Consider the following 19,570-nt stretch of genomic DNA (forward strand, 5'->3'; position numbering starts at 1 on the left):
GGCCATCAAAGGATGGATATAAGCTCACACATGTCCAGCTGGCAATGAGTGTGCGGACACACACCGAATTTGTGCACACACAAATGAATAAATCACACATAAAGTTCTTGCATGCACACACACTGGCAGAATTCTCAGACACACAGAGACTGGCACACAAAATGCTGTGCATCTACTCATGGCTACTATATTTAATTATGTCAAAAGCCTTATTAGAACACAATTTAGAATGGCGGCGTAACCCATCATAATAGAAGGGGGGGGGGGGGAGTTCTTGAGTGCCTATTTTAACTGTTTTCTCCCAGGCTGCCTGGCTACCAGCCCACCCCCAAAACAGCCCTCTTTATTGGCATGTAAAAGTCCAGCTTCATGGGCCTAGACAAGACAGACCAGACTGTCAACTGCAAGAGTGTTTCAGCTTCCTGACCGCCCCAGACACCGGCCATTTCCCTAACCGCACACTGCCACGGCAACCAGCTGCCACAAGTGCTCTTATCAGTGGGACGCCTCCCTGTCAACACAACAAACAAGCCCCTACTGCCACCAAACAAGCACCCACAGAGAAAGAGAGAGGGATGAAAGTGTAAGTGTAAGAGAGGGAGAAAACAGGTAAGACAAATGCTGTCCAAAAGTTAAAAAGAAAATGCAATCTTTGCAGGCAGTATACAGAGGTTGGAGAACAACAAGGCAAATTTACTATGACATCACACAGTCCTGTTCGTGCAATTTGGCGGATGGTAGAATGAACGATGATAGTTTCTAACAGATGTTAAATAGCCAGTTTTATTATCCATAATCTATTGTTAACTGAGATAGAATGAAATAATGACAGACAGACAGACAGATACAGTGTGCAGTGAGGCAGCATCTGTTCTTAGTTACAGATACCAAAGAAAATAAGAGGAAATAGGAATGAAACTAAGGGGGACAAAAGACATATATTTGTTTCATGATTTCTTCTCACCCCCTCACTCAACTCTTTCGTCCCCAACCACGTCCTTCAAAATAAAATCCCCCTTCCACATGTCACTTCCAAAATAACAATGCGGTCACACCTGAGAGGGGGGCGAAAGATCTCTCACTCTCACTTTCTCCAGCACAGCTGTAGCTTAACACGTCCTCTGAAATGTAACCGCGGCGGCAGACACGATAGTCGACAGAGTCAAACGGCACACAGACAATCAGGCGCAGTGACAGGCATTGGATTTAAATATGAGCTAGCTGCTGCGAGAGGATGCACAATTAGAATGCAGGATTGGATCAATAGGCGTGCTGACAGATGGATTACTAAGGTAAATAGATGATACATGCTGCTAAATAATTAATCAGGCCCCTACGAGCGCCTGGACAGAGAGTGACGGGAATAAGGTACAAAATGGCAACACTTTCTAATGTGTGTGGGCTATTGGCATTCTGGAAGACCGTGTGTGTCTCCATGCAGATTCTCCTAAGCCACCTTTCCGCCTCAGGTCTCACCGACCGGTAATGAGCAATGATAACACACACTCGGCCCTCTCAGAAGCAATAAAACAGAGCTGGAAGCTTTGTTACCACCCGAAAACAAGCTACAAACTGCTACAGGTATAAAGGCTTATGGTGCGCCTCTAGCTAATGCTAATGTTCAGAAGAAAGCGGAGCTTACATTAAAGACATTTCTCATGCAAGATGTCGCTTTGGATGCTGTTGTTTTAATCCGCGACAGTTGCCTGAATCTCCAGGAAAGCCCCCCAACTCATCCCGTTCAGTAATCACTTGTGTTCAATAATTCATATTTAAGGGATGCAATAAATATATATAATATGTGTTACTTAAGCCAAGCCAGCTTTTTGGAAACAAGTCTGTCACAGTAGACTGCACCCGCACATGAAGAGAAGATTAGATTACTGGGGGAAACAGTGAGGAGGGGTGAAGGAAGAGAGGGAGAAGGATAAAGATGTGGTGGTTGTGAAGGGGTGAGCGGGCTGGCTGGCTGTGGTGGGTCTGCTGTGCTCTAGGTGGTGAACCTGTTAGCGAGAGTGAAGTTTCATCCCCTACCTTTTTAAGGGACTCAGGGGGAAGAGGCTTTTCAGCACATCTGCATTAGTCCAGGATGGGGAGGAGGGGAGTGATCTAAAGCCTGATCTAAAGGCTGTTCCTGGTTGCCGGTGGCCCGGAACTAAACTCATGGTTGACGGAGGGCCCACTGTGGTATCATGACCGGCTCCCTGACCCTGGGTGCATGAGCAGAACGGATATTAATGCCAGCTGTGCGGTTCTACAGGACTCAGCGGACCGTTTTCGGCTTGCTTTTATAGCAAAGTGTGACATCACCACAAGGCCCACATCCAGGCCATGGGAACAAGCCTGACCTAAATCCTGGGTGCATGTGTGTGCTTGACAGAACCCCCATACAGCTGCGTGTACACATCTGCCAAGAGCATGGAAATCATTTAGTTCACAATGCATAATTTTAGTCTTTTAAACCACAAATAAATTAAAATAATATGCAATTTTTATACCAAACAAGTGTGTTTGTAAGCCACTGTATATTCATGGGGATTGCGCTGAGGAGTAAAACCATCACGTCCAACATTAGTTCACTCATTCACTCTGATACCAGCTGTTTGTCTGCAGAGGATGCAAGCTTTCTTCTCATTTCCCCAGTTCATTTCCCTAACAGTGGCTCCAGCAGCCCGCACACACCAGCCTGTGTCCATTTCAAGTGGGCCTGCCAACAAAGCTCAGGCAGGAAGCGTTAATCCTTGATCTGCATCATGCCGCAACAATGGCTCGGCCCCACACTCCCTCACACTGCACAGAGCGGTCCAGCCATGGCCTGCTGCACTGACACCTGCTGTCTTTTGCCAAGAGTGATCAGAAGAGAGAGCAAGATGGATCACACTCTTTGCTCTTCTGATCTGCAATAAAGTAATTCGTATCACTCTCAAATGCCTCTAAGAGACTGGGTTTCAAAATAGAGATGAAACCTAAATCCCCTAAGGTTGGTTGCAAACAAATGTTTGCTATAAAAACTTCCAGTTTTATTGCTCTGTTAAGCAATTGTGAAGATACAGAGAGACAGAAAGCTAGACTCCTAGACAGACAGAGATAGATAGACAGACAGAGATAGATAGATAGATAGATAGATAGATAGATAGATAGATAGATAGATAGATAGATAGATAGATAGATAGATAGATAGATAGATAGATAGATAGATAGATAGATAGATAGATGATTGAGAAAGAGAGATGGAGAAGCTGGAAGGGAGGGAGAAATGTATGAAGGGTGGAGGGGGCACTGACAGGGAGACAATATGAGAGGACAAGCCTTTTAACATCTGGGTAAGCACAGACGAGCAGCCGCTCTGCAGCCTAATTATTAGAACACTCTTACTTAACTTAACCTCGTCACTAGACCGTGACAGAGAGAGGGAGGGAGCAGGAACTAGAGCAGGAGGACAGATGAGGGAGGGAGAGACAGAAGGAGGGGGATTTTTGCTGGGATGACAATGTTGATCTCCTTAACTATTTCCCTGCCGGAGAAGAGCGACGAGCAAGAGTGTTGGCTTGAGGAAAAAGAAACCTAAAAATGTTTCTCTTCCACTCCATGTATTTTTCATTGTTCGATAATAGCAGATTTCCTTTATTATGATGTATCCTGATGCATTTGCCACTTCTGCTGCAACTGTTTCCTAAAGTTTTCAATACACCCGAAGGAAAAACACACACAAACATGTCACTGACATCTGCTCTGAAAAAAAAGGTAAAAAAACAGCAACTGTGTGTTTTAACAGCTGTCAGTGCACACTGCTCTTCAGAGCTTTTGAAAGTGAAAATACGGCTGAATAACTATGCACTCTGACAGATCTGTGCAGCCCAATCGAAAAACATGAAAACAAGAATCAATCACACAGACCGAGTAGAGAGGGAGGAGAAAGAGAGAGCAGGAGAATGAAAAAGAGACAGAGAAAGAGCACCGGCAAATAATTAAAGGCTCAAACCCAGAGGCTGACTGGCAACTACAAAGCCAGAGAGTGACAGGGAGGCGCAATGCAAAAATAACCATGCTTGCTAACACAATGCATCTCGGCGCTACTTCTCAGGAGCCGTGTAAATTAGAGGACGAGTCCCTGCCAGGTTTGCAACTGTAAAAATACATCCTCATGACTGATGCCCTGACGTGTTTGGGGACGATACGAGAGAATATTTTAACGTGTTGATGTGTGCTATAATCTGTGCTATACATATATCTACCCGAGCTGAAATCATTTGAAGTTCAGAACAAGTGTGTGGAAGCTCCACAGGGAAGGACGGGCGGTTGGTGGCCCTGCTATAAGACCAGCTCGCTGCTGGGGTGGTGGGGGTTAAGCACGGAGCTGCCAGCCACCGGGTTCCCTGTAAATCAGCAGGGATTTATGGAGACAGGCCCACACGGCTCACGGAATGGTCACATCAGGAAGGAAGCCTGTGTGGCTGCACTCTGTTGTCTTAAGGATTTTTTCCCTTTTATTTTAGCTGCTCAGGAAGGCAGCTGCAGTCTGCGTTTCAGCTCACAACGCTGCTGATTGCTCATCCCCTGCCTTTTATTGTTTTTTTATCTTTCTTTCGTCTTGCTCTTCCTCATTCTTTGCCTTCTCTCTTTCTAAGACTACATCTCATGTCTTATTTTTTCTGTAGGTCACACTGAGTATGGAACCAGGTTACACTGTAGCAGTCTCTGTTTATCCCACACACACACACTTTTCTCTGGATGTGAAGCTGGGATAGCTGTCCTGGGTCAGGTTCACTGCTCGGCTCTGCTGTGCTAATGTGTGCAGGGAGAAGGCAAACAAACATGCTCCAGATGTAACACATTCACACTGGGAAATGAACACACACACATACACACACACACATACATCAAATACTAGAGACAAAATTCCACGGTGACCATAATTTCTAGTAACATAGTTAGTCATACTACTCTAAATTCATACCAATGAATTATAATAATAATGATCGCATTAATATTAGACTATAATATTGGACTATAATATTTCTAATATTTTTTTTCATACCTTTAATTTATTTATAAAATATAATCAAATCTGAAGTAAATAATAAAATCACCCAAAAATACATAAAAAAACATTTTCAATTATAAATGTTACAAATATTAAATCTAATAAATTAAATAATTAAAAAAATATTCTATATACACAAAACAGGTAACCAGATTTGGTTTAATTTGGTTACAAATATGGTTTAAAAAATTGTTTTTGTAAGGGACACATTCTATTCACACATTGTTCTCCTTTCCATTCAAAAATAATGAAAACATCATGCTGTGAAGCTCTAGATGTGACATGTAACTCTTGTGAGGAGTGAGACTATCTGCAGGAGTTGTCATCATAGGACTGTATCTTGCCAAGCTTTCCTGCTCACTAGCGTAGAGGCTGAGAATCGCACTGGTTGCAATACAGTGCAGATTTGGGGCTTAATGCCCAGAGAGAGGATAGGTCTCCTGAAGTGACAGCCAGTAGCAGAGTAGCCAGTCAAGGGGAACCCAATTTAAGGCTCTTCTACAACACTGCTGGAAATTCAATTGCATTAGAGCCCTTGGTGGGCCTAAGGTTTAATCTAATTAGATTCAGCTTCAAAAGAGAGGAAGAGAAGGAGAGAGGCAGAGAGTGAGAAGGCAAAACTGTCTCCCACTCTCCAAATCATTGTATTTTCTTTCTGTGTGTTTTTTCTCAAGGCTGAGGCTTTCCTATCCCTTCCGCTACCCTAATCCCCTCTCATTTCAGCAAGAGAAGCCGCTGCTCTTATCTGATAGTATGAATGTCAGATTAGAGTCCATTGAGGGACTTGGATTATACCTGGATTGGCCCTCGAGAGCCGCTATCTGTGCTTAATCTGAGCTGAGGGTGAAGGTGTTATAATTCCTCTAGCCGATCGGACCGGCACTGTATCGCTGCTTCCTGTGCTGCTGCTGCTGGTTCAAAAACGCTATGGTGGATGTCTTAAAGAGCGCTCTCAAACGAGACCCCCTCAGAGGAGAAATTCTAGATGAGCTACTGGACACAGTTTCCTCTAGTCTGTCTCTCTTCCTTCCTCAAACTCCTGCCTTCCTCTCTCGTTTCTTGTTGGGTGTCATTCACCTCCCAGCCTGCATACTGCTGTTTTCATCGGATCAGTCTCAGCTCGCCGCCCTTGTCTCTCATCTGTTCGATCTAGGGTGCTTCCATCTCTTCCTCTCTTTCTGTATCCCTCTCTCGCTCTTTACCCTGCTGCTGCCTCCCTGTTGAACTATAACTCTCCCCAAAAGAGCGAATTTGAAAATGAAAAATTTCAGAATTTGAGTGTCAGTGCACACAAAAAGGTGATTACAAATGCTATAAAGGACAGTTCTTCTGTAAGAGAGAGGAATAAAAAAAAGAGAGATTGGCAGAGAGAGGCATAAACCAATAAATAGACAAGAAAGCTGGGTAAAATAAACAGGAAAAAATGTCTCATTTAATGTATTACATAATCAAGTTAATGTATTAGCTAACTTGAACTAACAATGAGCCATATATTGTTTTACAGCATTTATTAGTATTTGCTAATGTTAGTTAATAAAAATAAAAAATAAAATATTTATGTAGGTTTGTAGTGCATTAACTTATGTCAATCAATTAATCTTTTGACATTAAACATATTAGTTAATGTCACATCGAGTAAAATTAATAAATGCTGCTGAAGAATTCCTCATTTTCAGTTCAAGTCAATTAATGTAGTTAACTATTTCTTTTTTTTAAATGGAACCAGAAAACAGAGACATTATGTAAACATTATGAATTCATTCACATTCATGTGTATGTCTCATTTCATAGCAATTGTCTTCCTCTCAACCCCAGATTTATTTGGAAAAAACATCTTGAGAATGAAAGTGGTTAAGAAATAGTTTGTAGAACTCTCTCTCTCCGTCTGTGTGTGTGTGTGTGTGTTTTCACTGGGAATCCTAATGTATTTGAGAAAGAGTGGTGAGGTTGGATTCCCACAGTAATACCACTGGACTTCCGCTCTGCAGAGGTCTTATGAATCTGTGCACACATTTCAAATTTCCACACCTCCAAAACACACACATACACATTCATACACACACTCTCTCACCCAAGAGAAACCTCCATTTAATTTAAGAGTTTTATCTGTTGAATTGATCTGCTCTGTAAGACCGGTAGGACACACTCTCTAAACAATCCCAAACAGTTTGACTTGTGAAGTGGGACACACTTTCTACATTATGGGGATAATATAGAACATATAGAAATGTATAAGTTAAACATATGTGTGCGTGTGTGAATTTAATTGGTTTTATTTAGTATTCTTTATTCTTTTATTTTTAATTCCAATTGTTTTTTTAATCAGTTAATTATTTTAAATGTTTTTCTAAAATCACTCTAAACAAACTTTAGTTTAATTAACTTTAAGTCTAACCTAAAATATGTTTTAGGTCCATTTGAGTGTAGCTAGCTTATGTAAAAAGAGACAGCAAAACAAACAATATGTACAAGACAACAAAGGTTGTCAAACTAATTTTGTGACCTTATTGCTAAACAACCAAAAATATCCATTTTGGGATCTAAAGGTAGTGGCAGACTCTTAAGTATCGGAGTTATTTGTACAGATGTAACACAGTTAGCGGACATTAATAGTGCACTTAATGAAAAAAACACGTGTACTCACAGCGCTCAATGCGATCCTCCGGACTGGACGAGGTTTCTCGGTCTGACAGCAGGCCTGACACTGCGAAGATCTTCTTCCCCACATCTTCCCCGGCTTTGTGAGCGTTAGGCGAGCTGGAAGAGATCTGAGCACCACCAAAGTCATACTCTTTTCCTTCTGCGTCCGAGTAGCGCAGGTGCGGGGAGGCCTCGGCCTCCAGGCAGCCCTTTAGCCGCTTGGCTGGGGTAAAGGCGGACTGGTATCCACCTCCCGCTCCATCTCGGTCCTCCAGAGGAGAGGCAAATGGCCGGAAGGCCCCAACACCACTGTGGTTAAGCATGCTAATGGGGGAGCAGTCCAGATTTGGAGGGGCAAACTGATGATGGAGGTGTAGGAGGGAAGGAGGGAAGTCCCTATTGGGGAAGCCTGGTGGTACGGCTCCCTGTCGGTGGTACATGGAGGCGAACGTGTAGGAACCGTTGTTGAAGGGAAGGTGAATATCCTTCTCCACAGAAACCGGCACGCCGAAGGGGCGAGGCTGCTGGCAGGAAATGGAGGCATCGCGGCTGGCCTCCGCTGTTGATGCTAGGACCATTAGCGCTGGGGATGCTAATGGGTTGGGCAGGTAGGAGGAGCTCTCCATTTTAAAAGCTGCCCGGTGCAAGTCCATTTTGGAGACCGGGCTGGGGTTTGGCGGAGGCGGGGATAGGGGCGAGAGCAGAGGGGTGTGGGGGAGGGGTGGAGAGAAGAGAGACGGGGGAAACTGTATGGGCAGAATGGTGCAAACTTTTACACTGTCGACACTCTGGCAGAATCAGGGGTCGCTCTCACTGGCAGCTCATCCTCGATGGTCTTCCACCTGAAGAAAGTTGAACAGAGCAGGAGTTAAACCACTTAAAAACACTCTGAAACTCTTGCCTACTTTTCCCTTTCAGAAATAGAAAGTTTCTCCCATAAATCTGAGGTTCAGATCACATTTAAGCCTATTACTCCATCTCCCTGTCTGCAGAGCAGAACGGCATCTGAGACAGATAAGAGCCATGTGCTGATCAGATAAGAGTGCGGCCCTGCTCATATGAACACCCTGCACCTCTGCCTCCGATGGGATTCTCATACTGATATCATATCAGCCTGCCATCTGCACAGGAAATTTGACTGAATGAATAAATTAGCCGCACTTCACCCCATGACCTCTGCTGCAGGCAGCCAAAGAGCCCGAGAAGAAGCCCTGGAGGATAACATTCAGTGATTGGCAAAAGTGTGAGTGAGTTTAATGAAAAGCGTTTTAGCAAATCTGTCTATTTGTGCACTTGTGTGTCTGTCCGTCATCACCAATCTTTTGAGGTTGACCCGAAGTTAAATGGACATTTAACGTATATAAAAATCAGAAATGATTGTACTGCTCAAACTGCTCAATCAAAAACGATTCAAAATTACTCAAAATTACAAAAAAGGTAAAAAATATATGTATTTTAATTAACATTACTTCTTTGAGCACAAAAAAAAAAAAAAAAAAAAAATATATATATATATATATATATATATATATATATATATATATATATATATATATATATATATATATATATATATATATATATATATATATATATATATTATAAATTAATAATTTTATTCAACAAGTATGCATTAGTCTAAATAAAACTGACATCAAAGTCATTTATTATGTTGCAAAATATTTCTATTTCACATAAATGCTGTTATTTTGAACTTTCTATTCATCAAAAAAAGTTCTGGACAAAACTTGCACAGAATTAAATAAGTCATATTTTTAAGTAATATTAAATTAAACACAATATTTCATGTTTCTGCAATAATATTTCACAATATTTATAATGTTATTGTATTTTTGATTAAATAAATGCAGCCTTAGTGAGCATTGTCTAAAAAAAAAACAAAAAAAAAACTTACCAACCCCAAACTTTTAAATGGTAATGAATGCTGTGAGATGTCACATGTAAGTACAGAAAACAGAATTTAATCTGTGCATCTGGAGAACAGGCCTTCTTATTCAGAGTAATTCAAATAGATGGGCCTTTAGACTATTGTCACGGCGAGGCCATTTCAAATGCCACACAGAATATCAGGCTGCATCAAAGAAACTCCTGGGGAATTTATTAGAGCATTTTTACAGATATCAGCTGTCCAGAACACTCATTCGAATCAATTTTAAAACTCGATCTACACACACACTTTGCTAGCCCAGTAAAAAGAGATTTACATTATCACATACATGGCAGGGGGATGTGTGCTGTTTCCTGTCTGTAGAAAATGGGTTACACTACACCACTTGATGCTGTTGAGAACCCTAAGAATCACATTACGTTCCGTCTTCTCACTCAGCCTAGCTTGGAAAATAGCACCTTGAAAATGCACCAATATCGAAAGCTCTTTTTTATCCACTCTCACACTCATCAGGGCCTCGTCGCTGTATCGAATCTCTCCCCTCGGATAACCTCTAAAAAATGAGTGCGGGTGGGTGTTGATAGCAAGGTAATACAGTGATAAGTACCTGGATATTTCAATTTTATTATCATTACCATCAGCGCAGTCAGGCAGTGTGAAACTGACAATCCAATAAAAGGACACAGGATATCCCCCAACGGCGCACCAGAGAGAGAGAAAGAGGGGGCATAACTTGGATGTGTGTTGTACAGATGTGCTAATCATTTCTGTGGCTGCGGCCGGTCTGCCTGGTGCCCCAGCTACACACACGCACAAAAGCATGCACCAACTGAGAGCCCAGTGTCCCAGAGCAACCAAAGAGAGCAGTGAGTCAGCCTGACACACACTGACACGCCAAAGAGTGTGTGTGAGCGAGAAACAGAGACTGTGCAATGTCCACCATTACTCTTGTCACGCTTCTTTCCTTCCGTCTGTCAATCGTTGCAAGCAAAATCAATGTATGTTTAAATAAAATTTATTTGAATGACAAAGTACAAAAGCTGGGGTTGACATAAAATAATAACATAGACTAAATAAATGAAAAGGTAAAAATAAATACATGTTATTAAATTTTAATTTAATAATAATAATAGTTAATTATTTAAATTTCATTATGCTATATTTGTCACAAGTTAAAAATTGTGATTGATTATCCATGAATAAAACAAATCTGTCACTTAATAGTTGCAGTGATCACGCATAAATCTGGCATTGCATTTCCTTTTCAAAATTTCATAGTTATGATATTGCAGTGTCAGTTGCCGTGATTAGCTGTGTCTCTCTCAGAAAGTTAGTGATGTGAGGAAACAGAAAGGGTACAACAAAGACAAATAAGAAGTTGTCAACAACACATTTCCTCAGCACAGCTCTGGGGAGCAGTGCAAATGAATCCAATTCCTTCGAAAACAAACAACTGTCAAATCTGACTGCAGGGAGAAAATGCAAAAGTTTCGGCGGAGGGTGTCCCTCAAACCGCAGCTCCTGCTCCTCTGCCTGTCTGTCGGTATATTTAGAGATTGTCGACAACCGTGAAAGTGCCACTCTTACATTTTATTACAGGACAGGGCAGACACTGTCATTCAATCCCCTCAGAAAACACACACATTCAAACCCACACATCTCCAACTGTCTGAGCAAGACACCATGTGAGGAGACAAAAACGGCAACAGTTACAAGAATGCAGACGACGAAAGGATTTCAAGCTAATTGCTGCTCCAAATTAAGCCATGCCAGCCATTTCTCACACTCTTTAAACTTTCACTGAAAAGCTTCCAGCGGTGTCAAAAATCTGATGTGGTGTGAAGGCTGTTATGCGTGCAGTTGCTAAAATGGAGAGCCCTCGAACGACGTCGCAGGAAATGACACTGGCGCAGTATGAAGCACATTTTAACTACTTTGCTCTTGAAAACTTCCCAAACGCCTTTGTCTGAAGGGTCTCAGCAGCACTCCAGCACTTGTTATGCTTTTTAATCACCCTGGAGAGTAAATTTATGTTTATCCACAACAGTCTACTTAAGCATCAACTCCAAATGGCTGTCGTCAGTCACACAAACACGGCACTCCAGTCTTTCCTCAGATTGTCAATCAGGGAAGCGGCGTTAAATATTTCCGGTGAGGAGGGTAAAAGGTGCTGCATGGATTGCCTGGGCTGCATTTTATCGGGAGAGGATGGCTCACTTAGTATTCCGCAAGGAAGCGCTTTTGGACCGGAGGACAGTCGATATTCATTCACCGTCGGCTGGCCTGCAACTTAGGACCACGCAGATAATATATCCTGCTGAATTAGAATCAAAGCCCTCGTGATATGAAATCTTCCACAGAACAATTCAATAACATGCAGCAGCTGCGGTATGAGACAAAAAAATGAACGTCTGCATCCCGAAGACGTGAAAGTGAGATTTAATGACAGACTGAGAACGCATTGAAGGATAATGACACTTGGACATACAGCTAACTAAATCAATAATGATAGTACAAGCTGTGCCTCAACACTCCAGTTCACTATCAACAAATAAATTCCCCACAGTGTATGACACACAATAAAACCCAGCAATAAATAGAGGTAATCAGTCACTGCTTTATTGGATCTTATCACCTGCATAAGTATACCGAGGGCCTGCCTCTAAACTTTCGCAACTTTTTTTCCCCCCAGACAAAATTTGCACGATTTACTCTCGGCTTAGAAAACGTGCCACTCGGCATGAGCTGTCAAAATAAGTGAGGATTTGCTTTTCAAATAAAGCTTTGCGGCGGGCACCGGGGAACATTGATTCATTGTGAACAAATTTAATTTTAAAGTTTCCTGTCCTGCCTGCCCTATTCATTTCAGGGGCTGATGGACTGTTTGTCTCATCCAACCCACCTGAGCCAGCTAATTCCTCACTAAGCCCAGATTATTTGCAAGGTGTCTGGATCCTCTGTGTTGAGAGCCAGGACTGGACTGCTAAGAAGCCACGGCGACACCAAACCACCCACCCACCTCACCACCCTTACAGCTGTCCACTGCTGCCTGCCACTGTGTACTGAGACAGAGCAAGAGAGAGAGAAAGAAAGAGACTTCACACTGTTTTGATTTTGCATGGTTTGAGCACACTGTTTGCCAACCAGAGATTCGTCAATAATAGATAACATAGCACAATGCGAGAAGCACTAAACTGCCTGAACTTGATTAACAAGATTAATTCAACTAGTTGGCCTCTTATTCCAAGTTCAGTCCCACAACATTTTCAAATCGAGTGAAATAACAGAATTCATTTCATGCTTATCCTTCTACAAATTTGTGCAATAAAAAATGCATTGGCTTACTGTAAGAATAAAACATATAAATTCTAGATAAATATATATATAACTGGTGTAAGAGCTGTGTCTCATTCCTAGACTAATGTTCAGTGGGAAGATACCAAGCAACATTCAGACGAGCACAGAAATATAGGACTCTTATTGATCCCAGGCAAATGCACTGGTAATGCCTTGTGAGAGAGGCTATAAAACTAACTTATTTTACAGCTCTAAAACTCACATCTAAATAAAAGACAGCTAGGTAAATCAAAAAAGAACTACACAAACTAGCATATATGAATCTACAATTAGCTCAGCTCTAACAGAAATCTCGTTTTGTTTATTGGTCATAAGTTTTATATTTATTCACATATGACTTTATATATATTTTGTTATTTGTTGCAATATTATATAAGTATAAATATCTTAATGTTCTTTTGCCCGTCATAATCAAGAGTGCGCGCGCAGCCAACGCCCCACTGAGTGTCACTGCAATGGCTGAGCAAAAATACAGTTTATCATAAGGTCAACGCGCAATTTATTAAGTAAATTAGCATTGATATTATCAATGTAATTTAATAATCAAAGTTATTAATTAAAGTTTAAAAGACATGATAAAAAAAATCACCAAGCAGAACTACAAGCATTAAAAGCAAATATATATATTAATAAATAAACATAACGTAACTCTTAATAATAAAGAAAATATATGTAGTTTATTGTATGTATTTGTTTATTTAGCATACAAATTAGTAAAAAAAAAAGGACGAAAGCGATGATCAGTGTTTAAAAACCTTTGAGCAGCAGCAGATTTTATTCAAAGGCTTTGCTGCGGTTGGGGCGCTTTACCTAACAAACAAAGTATCGCTCTCACCATAAAATTTCAAATGTTCCGCCTCGGAACTAAATAAAAAGGTACATGAATAGGCGTGTCTACACGCTTCAAAACATAATGGAAGGGGACATGGTGAAGTTAAGCAATCCAAAGACTACTACACCTGATTATTTTCATCTTTATACAACCGTCCAAATGCTCGACAAGTTCAAAAGAATCCTTTAAGGACCACGACCTTTCTCTGTGCTGAAACTGTGGTACTATTTGTAGATTATTTTAATTACCATACCATGGTACCATCTGCATGACAGATGAGGTTTCGGTGAAGTGTTTATTAGCACGTGAGAACATAAACACGCACGAGGGCGGGTGGGTACGAGTTAACGGGGTTAATTCTAGTTTAATTCCTTGGGAAACGGCACGTTTGTCGATAAAGCCAATCTGAGAAACGCGTGCTTCATTTACTTTCAGTGCGCGGTGTCGGTTGATTTCCTTTTGAATCCAGACCAGAAAGTCTTTCTCAGTCACATATTATTGTAAGTTAGAGTCGCAGAACTTCTTGCTGTCTCTGTCCTCGCTGTCTGTGGGGAAGGACGCTCTCATCTCCTCCTAATTGTTAACAAGAATGAAAACGTTTGATTGCGCTTGCTCTTTTTTTTAATGCTACAAATCCAGATTAAAATAACTCTGACCATTGATCCGGCCAGTGGAATCGACATTAATTTTAGTTCACTTCTCACTTTGCACAAGGATCAATGGGAAGCAATAACAACTGACATCTGCGCTGAAAAGGACAGGACTGAAAACGCAGGGGTGAAAATCGAAACGCTGACGAATAAATCATCTACTACTTTTCTTCCATTGCATCTACTTTTCTGCCATCCTGTTATCTCATTGGAACTCGTACAGAACTATTGTGTTAAATAATTCGGATAATTTTTTTTAAATAAATAAACTTATGGGTTGAAAACTTTAAAACAGCCTGAAAGAATGGCAATGCGATGTTAAAGTTTTGGATGCAGGAGCAGGGTGCAGTGCTTTAATTTGGTTAATTTGCTTTTAATTAATAATTTTGGTAAAACGGATTAAATAAACATTCAAATAGATTGTAGACTATTTCAGAAATCGAAATGTTTCTACTAATGTTTTGCATAATCCTCCATGTATAATTAGCATGAAAATGAATTTAAAAAATAATTAAAAAATAAACACTCAGGACAATATAGCTAGTGGATTTCACAAGGCTCCTTATCTCACTGTCCATTACTTATATTTAGCATAAAATCTGATTTAACATATTCCAGTGATTTTGGCTCTACTCGCTCCATTACAAATATCAATTAACACACTTATTTTAAAAAAGACATTGTAATCTTTGAGGACCATGATTTCATTCTGTAAAGCTATTCAAATGAGATTCAAAAATATAACCTTGATGTTATTATTTAAACATCTATATAATCATCAAACACGGCCAAATGAAATATTAAGTGTAATAAAAAATATTTATGACTAAAATCTACAATTAAATATCGAGCAAATTAAGCGTGTAATTGTGAAAAATGATTCGGTCAGTCTGAATGAAAGCGCGTAGCCTAAATAAAGCGCGTGCATGTCCTGTAGAACAATTTAAGAAATAAACAACGAATGAAATTTTTTTATATAGATTTGGGAGTACCACACATTGTTTATAGTTGTCGCTGTTTTAAATATAAAATATAGGCTAAAGTTATAAATAATAATTGAGAGTCACTTACAATATAAACACAGTTGTAAAGTGCAAAATAGTTTAATATTTACTGCACAAGGCCGTAATGCTGGAATAAAATAATGAGCTAATAACCTCCCTCTTACAAATGCAAATTCACAAATGAAAGATATTAAATGAAATAGGCTGATTACTTAACAGCGAATATATACTGTCAATCTAAATATAAATAATTAATGTGACTGGGAAGAAGAAAAAGTATTAAATGAGAATTTTATAGAGTGTTTATGTAGCGCTGTCCTAACACTAGAAATATTAAATAGATTAAATAAATCCATAATTGTAAACATACTATTAAGCAAAACAGCTACTTGAAGACAAGTGTTTTGTTGTGATGGCTTATTTTTTATTTCTAATATATGTTTTTTGTTTTGTTTTTATAAAAAAAATCGATTAAAATAATGTTTTCATAAAAACAGACTATACATAAATTAGTAGAATTATTCAAATTATTGAAAACTGTAAATAATAATAATAATAATAATAATATAAGCAACGCGACAATGTTTTTAAAAAAACTGTGGATATTATACACTTAAATAATAAGCGTTAGACAACAAGTCTTAATCTGAGAGTTTTGTCCAGAATTTTCCTTGACAATTCTATTAAAAACTCATGAGCACAGCGGAAACACTCCCGTGTGTGTTGTGCAAATTGTAGCGACCCAAACAGGTGTTTCCTTGTTTTCTTACTGCACGGATTTACTATAAGTGCACAAGTCCCGTTATAAGTGCTATCCAACTAACTGCTCCGAGTAGGCCTGTAGTTTTCTTATTTAACAACCATTGACAGAATAATTTAAAACTAAACATTTTTTTTATTAACACACATGCATACTCAGAAGAAAAATAAAGAGTGTAACGCAGGCCAACAGTCTATTGTGGTTTGAGAAGAAAATATAAATTATCCGCAACATTGGTCTTGAGCGCATTAATTCCCACTCAGATTACAGACTATAAATGGAGAGGACTATAAATGGAAGAGTAAAATCTTCACTCACAGGAGAACTTCTCACGTCCACTACCAGTCACAAATTAGTTGGAAGCGTAACTGAACTACCCAAGAAGCTGGTTTTAAAGCCCGGTCTGCACTGACAACGATTGGTTATTAAATGTTAACCCACTAAACATCACACACGAGCATGTTATACCGCAGGCACGCGTACATTATCACGGGTATCATTATAACAAGTTCCCTTTCAGTTCCATTAACCAGAAACACTAGCACTGACCTGCCTAATTTCCCACGACATTAGAAAGCGCATGTGCAAGAAAATATTAAATCAGAGTTTATGTGAATCGGCATTATTAAAAACGTCAGGTCGTGATAAAAAAAGATTGTTTAGGGTCATAATGTTTTATTTGTTAATTATATGTACACATGTTTTAAGCGTAATAAGTGTTTCTCACAATCTCAGATGCATGGCAGTTATCCAGAGGTCAAATGCGCAATTTAAGCCAACTTTATCCTGATGTTAAAGTCAAAGCAGGGTTAGCTGCTGAAATGTTATAGGAGTTCAGCAACTCTTCCTCACTAAAAGCGAAGGAGTTCCATAAACGGTCACTAAAATGATTGCCACAATCAAGCCATTACGCGCGAGTTATACATGATTTCTGATAGAAGCTCTACTGAAATAATAAAGTTGTGCATCATCACCTTACCTCAACTTCCAAACAACAAAAAGCAAACAACAACAATAAGAAATGCCGTAAAATCCCGGAGCAAGAGACAGCCACGTTAGGGTGCGTTAAATCAGGCTCAGGGTCACTCATTAGACAGTCACATAAAACTAGATTTCTACACAGAAACATTAGACACATTCCCACGGGATCATGAAAACAATCTCTGGCAATACATTTAGAGCACTTACGTTGTTTTAAAAAAAATCCCTGGGAAGGTTTAGTTGTCCTTTTATCCCCACAACTGAAACTTTTCGAAATAAGCGAGCGAAGATCACCGCGAAGCATGAGAGGCAAAGTATAGTTGCACCTCGAGGAAAGAACGTGAGATGGTCCTCGCGCGTCAGACAGAGTTCACCGGCTCGTATCGTGCGTTGAGAGTTGTATCAGTTGCATGTACCGATGAAAACGAGTATGCGTTCAGTAGCAAAGTAGAGACGATAGGCAGAGATTTGCTCAGAGGTGGAAACAGTGTTGGAGGTGCAGTGCTGCCGCTCAGCGCCAGGTTCGCTCATTGACTGACATTCATTCTCTCCTCCTCGCGCGCTGAGGACCCTGACCCCCCTTCTCCACGCTCCCGTGGGGGATCTCATGGGCTGTTTTGTGAGCATGGAATGAATTATCCCCCTCTTTTCACCATTTAGAAGACCTAGAAAATGACGTCCACCGCAAAACAAAAGATGTTTCAACACAGCGCCAGGTCTTTACAGAAATAGGTAAGTGTGCAGCGTCCCATTGCGCACCAGGTTGCTCGCGAGTTTAGCTATTTTTAGTCCATATAAGTAGCATAGAAGTATTTTAACATGTTGTAAAAAGAAATAGTAGTATACTTGTTGATTATTTTTGCACATACATGCTACTGAAGTTGAATACGAGGATTTCCTATTGAGAACATTTGTCCATCTACAAAAAGGAAAACGTACGTTTTACTCGTTTTTTATGTTTTAATATTAAACAAAATGAAAACGAGCATAAAAAATCTACTATGATATAATTTAAACAGCTTTACTTAAACTAAATGGCAGTTAATTGGTAAACGTTCAAACAGTAACAGACTCCTATGATCGGCACAAAGCAGAAATCCACCTGCTGGACGGAAATGGAATTACACTTTGTTTCAGCCTCGAGCTGAGAGCTCAAACTTACGTTGTAAACGATGCTCTTTTCTTTTCTAAAGAAGTCAGTAGAACAAGTTTGTTGTATGTGTTCCCAGGCCAGAGTAATATGAGGGAGTGCAATGTTGGGGTGATGGGAGGCTAGTAGCTATACATATGTGCATTACTGCATTACATTAGCACTCTCTTGTATTGCTAATGACCTCCGTTAAAGCATCAGTGAAACAGAGGAGGAAATAGCCCATCCATGTCCAAGGTCCCTTTCCTTTCAAAATCAAATTTCAGGCCTGAGTCTCTTAACATGTCTCTAAATGGACTGGTGTGGATTGGTGAAGTGCTTTGATGACAGCTCTTTTTACCAGGCTTAAGCACAAATCCTCTCCATTTCCAGAGCCCCTTGATTCGATTGAAATTATTTTACATTCTCTCTGGACTGTATCAAATATCAAAACATATTACTGTGACTTGATTGAATCCATTACAAGCAAAGCAGGGACATTTATAAATCTACACTTTAGTCGATATAAAAGTTGAGTTAGCCGGAGAGCTTCATCCGAGTGAAAATGATCCGCTTTCTCTTTATGAAAGGGAGGCATCCTTTTTTTAGTGACCAGTGCAGAAAAAGTTAGAATTTAGATAAAATATGTAAGTGTTTTTATTTAAAAATATACTTAATGTTTGTTAATCTTGTTAATCTTTGTTAATCTTAAAGTGTTAATCTGGCCTGATTACTGCTCTTTTTATTGTCTTCAGGTCTCATTTGTCATTTTTACCACATCGCATCCTTGTGAATGCAGAAGAGGAGTAAAAATCTTTACCCTTTGAAAGGGAAGTTAAACATCACACACTCATTTACTCTGAGTGATTTTGACTTTTCAGATGTCCATAATTGAGGGACCTGCGTTGAGGCAGGATAGTCACTGTAATAACCGAGACATCTCCTCAACACAGCAGTCAGGTCTTAATTATTATCTTTACAACTGTGTTTGCAGTGAAATGGGTACCAGAGGACCTATAGCGAGATGTCCCGCACAATGGAGCCTCAGCACAGATTCCTCATTAGCATATGTCAGCCATGTGCTTCAGATGGCTCTTCATTTCTGTCACTTAGCACTTGGAAGTGCTCATGCTAAGAGCTGGTAAATTAAATGCTGTGTTTCTGCACTGTAACCTAAGATTACGCCATTGTCACTGAGCCTGTCTTCACTAATAGATTATTTTTATTTTATTTTATTTTTTAAAAAGGACAGGACACAAAAAAA

General features: G+C 39.9%; 1 pseudogene; it reads right to left on the reverse strand.

Moving 5' to 3' along the window:
* Positions 1-5,347: 5,347 nt before the first annotated feature.
* LOC113097037 (E3 ubiquitin-protein ligase Rnf220 pseudogene) lies at positions 5,348-17,812 on the reverse strand (annotated as a pseudogene).
* Between the last annotated feature and the right edge of the window lie 1,758 nt (positions 17,813-19,570).

The sequence above is a fragment of the Carassius auratus genome, unplaced genomic scaffold (genome assembly GCF_003368295.1).
Source record: "Carassius auratus strain Wakin unplaced genomic scaffold, ASM336829v1 scaf_tig00216073, whole genome shotgun sequence".
NCBI lineage: Eukaryota > Metazoa > Chordata > Actinopteri > Cypriniformes > Cyprinidae > Carassius > Carassius auratus.